Source organism: Spermophilus citellus (genome assembly GCF_964194105.1).
Source record: "Spermophilus citellus genome assembly, chromosome: X".
Lineage (NCBI taxonomy): Eukaryota > Metazoa > Chordata > Mammalia > Rodentia > Sciuridae > Spermophilus > Spermophilus citellus.
This window is the reverse complement of record NC_138190.1, coordinates 112,568,239-112,574,510: the sequence shown is the minus strand read 5'-3', so window position 1 is coordinate 112,574,510 and position 6,272 is coordinate 112,568,239.

The following is a 6,272-nucleotide window of genomic DNA, read 5'->3' as shown; positions in this document are numbered from 1 at the left end:
ACAATCAAAATTACTTGGAAATCAGAAAGACCAGTGTGGGTTCCTCAGTGGCCCCTGACTAAAGAAAAGATACAAGTAGCCCATGACTTGGTCAGACAACAATTAGCGGAAGGACATATACAACCTTCTGTATCCCCCCATAATACTCCCATTTTTGTCATTAAAAAGAAATCTGGTAAATGGAGATTATTACAAGATTTAAGAGCCATTAATAATGAGATGGTTATTATGGGACCTGCTCAATCAGGGATTCCCCAATTGTCTGCTTTACCAAAAACCTGGCATGTTTTAGCTATAGATATTAAAGATTGTTTCTTTTCAATTCCAATTCATCCCGAGGATAGTCCACTTTTTGCATTTACTATCCCTGCACTGAATCATGAAGGTCCTGATCAGAGATATGAATGGAAAGTACTCCCTCAAGGGATGGCTAACAGCCCAACTATGTGTCAGATTTATGTTAATAAAGCAATCCAGCCACTTAGAAATCAAAATCAAAATCCTGAACTACAAATATTTCACTATATGGATGATGTGTTATTGGCACATAAAGATAAAAACACATTGCTAGAATGTTATGCCACACTTACAAACTTATTGAAAAATTATAATCTAGAGATAGCAATAGATAAAGTACAATTAAATCTTCCAATTAATTATTTAGGAGTTCTATTATCCTCAACCATGGTCCGTCCACCAAAAATTCAAATACGAGTAGATCAACTCAAATCACTTAATGACTTTCAAAAGTTATTGGGAGACATAAATTGGATAAGGCCTTATCTAGGCATACCAACAGGAGAGTTGGGACCTTTATTTGATATTCTAAAAGGTCCATCAGATCCAAATTCACCCCGCATGTTAACGCCTGAAGCAAGAAAAGCATTAAAAATCATTGAAACATATATGGAAAATATGCATTTGGATATAATTGATATAAGTTTGCCTTTATTATTTATTGTACTACCAACAAAAAATATTCCTACAGGAGTATTTTGGCAAGAAGGTCCATTATTGTGGATACATTTATCTTATTCTCCTAACACTATTCTTACTAGATATCCTGAGGCTGTAGGACAATTAATACTCAAAGGAATAAAAGCAGCAAAGGGAGTGTTTGGGATTTCTCCCAACAAAATTATTACTCCATATACTATGGATCAAATTGATGAGTTAGCTAATGAGTTAAATACTTGGGCAATAATCATGTGTAAAACTAGTGTTTCATTTGATAATCACTTACCATCTAATCCTCTGTTGTCTTTTTGGTCTAAGCATCCTGTAGTTTTTCCAAAAATGACAAGAAAAACCCCTATCATGAATGCTCCAAATATATTCACTGATGGGTCAAATAATGGTACAGCAGCAGTAGTTACCCCTGATCAAACTTTTACATTTTTAGTACCCAAACAATCAGCTCAAAAGGTAGAGCTTAGTGCAGTATTACAAGCTTTTATGATGTTTAAAGATTCTGTATTTAATTTATTTTCTGATAATCAGTACGTAGTTAATGCTATAGTATCCCTTGAAGATGCTGGTAGGATTTCACCTTCTTCTACTGTTTTCTCTTTGTATTCCGCTATACAAAGTCTAATCTGGTACAGAAAAGATCCATTCTTTATAGGACATATCAGGGCACATACAGGATTGCCTGGAGCCCTTAGTATGGGCAATGAACTAGTAGATAAATCTACACATGACATACATATTTTCTCCACAATAGAAGAAGCTATAAATTTTCATAAAATGTTCCATGTCAATACTAATACTTTACAAAAGCATTTTAAAATAACTAAAGAACAAGCCAGACATATAATAAAACAATGTCAAAATTGTGTGACCTTTTTACCACAAGTTAATCTTGGAGTCAATCCTAGAGGATTGATACCTAACCATATTTGGCAGATGGACGTCACACACTTGCCAGAATTTGGAAAATTAAAATATTTACATGTTACAGTTGATACTTCTTCCGGATTTTTGATGGGCTCCCTTCATGCCGGAGAAAAAACTGAAGATGTTATAGCTCATTGCTTACAAAATTTTGCCACTGTGGGCGTTCCAAAACAGTTAAAAACGGACAATGGTCCTGGTTATACTGTAAATTGTTCTAAAAATTGTTTTCTTAATACCTATTGAAATGTTACATTTTTTCTTTTCTTAACATCATTGTCAATCCCTATTTTCATCCCAGTGCCGGTGAAGACAAAGATGAAACCAAACTACAACTTCTTCAATAATTATCACAACAAACTGTATAAACTGATGCATCAATGAATAGTAACTCAACAAGTAATGCTCAATCACTGAGTCGATTTATTTTGGGAGGAAATGGACATACTGATAGATTCCTCCACTTTGAACTGCTTACAAAACTTGCCTGGACTATGTATCACTTGTATGCATTGTGCTCTATTTCTTGATACAGCGAACTATGGCAGTGCTGGAGTATCTTTGCTGATGTGTCACCAGTGATGCAATTTTTCCTAAAGAGCCGTCTATTGACTTGATGTCGTGGCATTTCTGTATCCTCCTCCCTTCTACTAGTGATGGTCTAATTTTGGGGGCCAACTGAGGTGAGGCAAAGAACCTCACCCCCCCACCAGCACCAAGGCCAAATGTGGGGGCCAACTGAGGTGAGGCAATGAACCTCACCCCCCCACCGGTGCATAGGCCTATCCACAGGTATGGCTATATACTGGACCGGTAGTCAGTGACGGGTATGATTCAGTTGCAGTGGTATCAACCTAAGACAGGAGGCTGACGCCTAGAGGTCAGTTTTCCGATGACGGGTAAAAACCATATGTTGAATTGGACATACCTAACAGGCATGGTCCCTAGCCACATTGCCTGTTGCTTAATTAAACAGAAGGGGGCAGATGCTAGGAGCCACAAGCAAATAATATGATGCATGGCACTTTTTGGTTGTAAGGTGATGCCAGCTAGCCATTGAGATGATATGATTATGTTAAGATTTACATTCATATGGAAATTGGACTCCTGCTGTTCACCTTGGCCTGCTACAGGACTCATGTTACGGGACTCCTGGTGAGTTCCCATTGGTTGGGGAAGGATAGTAGGAGGGAATTCCAGGGGAGGTCCTGGGCTCCGGTTCCGGTAGAGGCGGCGCGTGGGTGGACCGCTTTGCTTGCCGGGCGCGTTCAGAGTATTGGCGGCATTTTCAAAAAATAAAGTTTTGTTCCTGCTTGAGTGGCTCGTGATTCTGTGCCCAGCTAGACTGCGGCAGAACCCAGGGGCACTCTACCACTGAATACATTTGATTTTGAGTCCGTTTTATTTTTATTTTGAATCAGGGTGTTGCTAAGTTGCTGAGGCTGGCCTTGAATGCATGATCCTCCTGCCTCAGCTTTTGCATAAATTATTGCCAGTTCCATATTTTAATGTCCTAGTAGGTTTGGGAATTTAATGTTTCATCTGTACATTAGTTTTCTATTGCTATAACAAGACACCAGTGATAATCAACTTATAAAGAGAAAATGTTTATTTTGGCTCACATCTTTGGAAGTTCCAGTCATAATCAGTTTGCTCCATTGCTTTGGTCCTGTGGTAGAAGCACATAATGAAACCAAACTGCTTATATCATGAACTAAGGATCAAAAACAAAGAGGAAAAAGCCAGTGTCTCACAATCCACTTTGGGGGCATGCCCCCAGTGACCTAAGAACCTCATACTAGGCCTTACCTCTGAAAGACTCTACAACCTCCCAGTAGTATGAAGTTGGGTCTAAGACTCTAACTCATGGATCTTTGTGAGACATTTCAGATTCAAACTATAGCATCCTGATTTTTTTGTTTTGTTTTCTCTAAGTCCTTGCATTGACTGCCTCTGTTATATTCTCCTACATAGAAAGAATATTCCAGTTAATAGGGCTTAACTTGTTTTTTTGCATAAAAGTATATATTTAATGAATTAAACATTTAAATAAAGTCAGATTTTTTTAGTTGTAGTTGGATACAATACCTTTATTTTATTTATTTATTTTTATGTGGTGCTGGGGATCAAATCCAGGGCCTTGCATGTGCTAGACAAGTGCTCTACCACTGAGCTACAACCCCAGCCCTAAAGTCAGAGTTTTTAGCCAGGAAAATTTTATTAATGTCAGGATAAATTTGTTGAAATAGTAATTGTTAGCATAATTGCAGCCATCTTCCTTTTTCCCACCCCCAGTTTATGAATACTGTTCTTATTCCCAAGAAATAGAAACTAGCCTGAGACAAAACCTACCAGCCTGGTTTACTGAAACAGTCTGGCCTTTGAATAGTTTTTCTGGATTATTATACAATCTTGATATTGAAGTTGGTCTTTCAGAGGTAAGGTATATGAAAGAAATTCTCTATGTATAGGCATTTATGCAGTTGCATTATAAGGGGTCTGAACTGTCAGTAAGTTGAAAGTGCCAAAAGGCACTGCCTCTGGTGTGCAAAGATAGCAGGAAACCAGAAGAAAGAGTTAAAAATATTTAAATCTTGCCAGGTGAGGTGGTGTACCCTTGTAATCCCAGCAACTAGGGAGGCTGAGGCAGAGGATCTCAAGTTCAAAGCCAGCCTCAGCAAAGGTGAGGTGCTAAGCAACTCAGGGAGATCCTGTCTCTAAATAAAATGTGAGCATACACACACACACACACACACACACACACACACACACACAAAGGCTGGGGATATGGCTCAATCCCTGGTACAAAAAAATAAATAAATAAATCTTAGGCCCAGTGTTGGTACTCCTAGCACTGTTTCTCAGCCTGATCCCAGCTAGCTGTAGATCATCTCACTATGGTCAAGGACACTAGCCCTAAACTGGGCAGGGGAATCCCAGAAAAACTGCCTGGGCTGTAGAAAAATGACCAAAGAGAATCTGGCCTCTGTCCTACCTTCCAGCCCCTTTTGCCCATAGAGGGTGGAGGCTACTGGCCACAAAGGATGAGGCAATACATTTCAGAATTGTCAATTTATACCCTGGAAACAGGAATAATCTCTCTTTTAAAATCTTAAAATTTCCCCTTTTGGCCAGGGGATATTCATCACTGGGGGAGAGCAATTCTTCCTATAACAGTATCCCATCAAACTAAATGCCTAGGGAGACTGGCAGAATAAATAACTGCACCCAGAAAAGAAAAAGACAGAAACAAAGGCCAACCCATGTTTTGTAGGATCTTCAAGGAAGCCTAAAAAAAAAAAAAAAAAAACAGGATGGAAAGTGAGAGCTGGGGATATAGCTCAGCTGGTGGAGGGCTTGCCTCACATGTACAAGGTCCTGGATTAAATCCCCAGCATCATGCACACACACACACACACACACACACACACACACACACACAGACACACATACACACACAAAAGAAAAAAAAAGAAAAGAAAAGGATGGAAAGGGCCTCCTCCTCCATTGCATATCAGTATGCTAGTATAAGAAAAAAGGCCCAAAAGGAGCCTCTGGGTACAATTAAAAGTGAGAAACTCGCTTAAAATTGATGACATTATGATAATGACTAGGCAGACAGGTCAGGCTCAAAAATATCCTGTGCTCCAACCCCTTGAATGCAACCTGGTAGAGAAAAGATTAAGATGGTTTTTGTATATGCCAGATTGTCAGATCCCTCTCCTGGGATGAAATTTGTTGTGTAAATTGAATTCACAGATAATATTCATAAGGATTATTTGAGAATGTAAATTTAAGAAAGGGTCCAAAACTAGAAAAGATAAAAGAGAGTTATAGGTATGGAAATAGATTCTAGTTCAGAAAATTAGAAGGTAGAAGAAATGTTTCTGGATGAAAAAGTATTTTGTCTGGTAAAGTAATATTCTTGGGCTGAAGTCCAAGATGAAAAAGGATGAAACTAAGGATATAAAGTTGTAAATGTCTAAGGAAGTCACAGAAGGTTTGTGAAAGGTAAATCTCAAAAAGGTTTTGTTTGTGATTAAATTGGTTATAATTAGCACAGTCAAAGTGATTTGAAGTTTTATGTACTTATATAAAGCAAAATTATCTATCCAGATAATTTTCTTGTATTTGTTAGGTTTTATTACTTGAGAACACTAAGTCTTAAAGGAATTAGCATTGGTACCTATTTTAAAGTGATAAATGATTACTTTGCAACTAGTTAAACAACTGTTACTTAGGTTATAACAATATAGTTGACACCCTAAATATATGTTACTAAGTATATGTATGCATCTGAGAAGTATATATTTCTAACCCTTGTCTAAGTATTATGTAAAGGTTTATAAAGTAAAAACTTATGTAAGTTTACTGGCAAG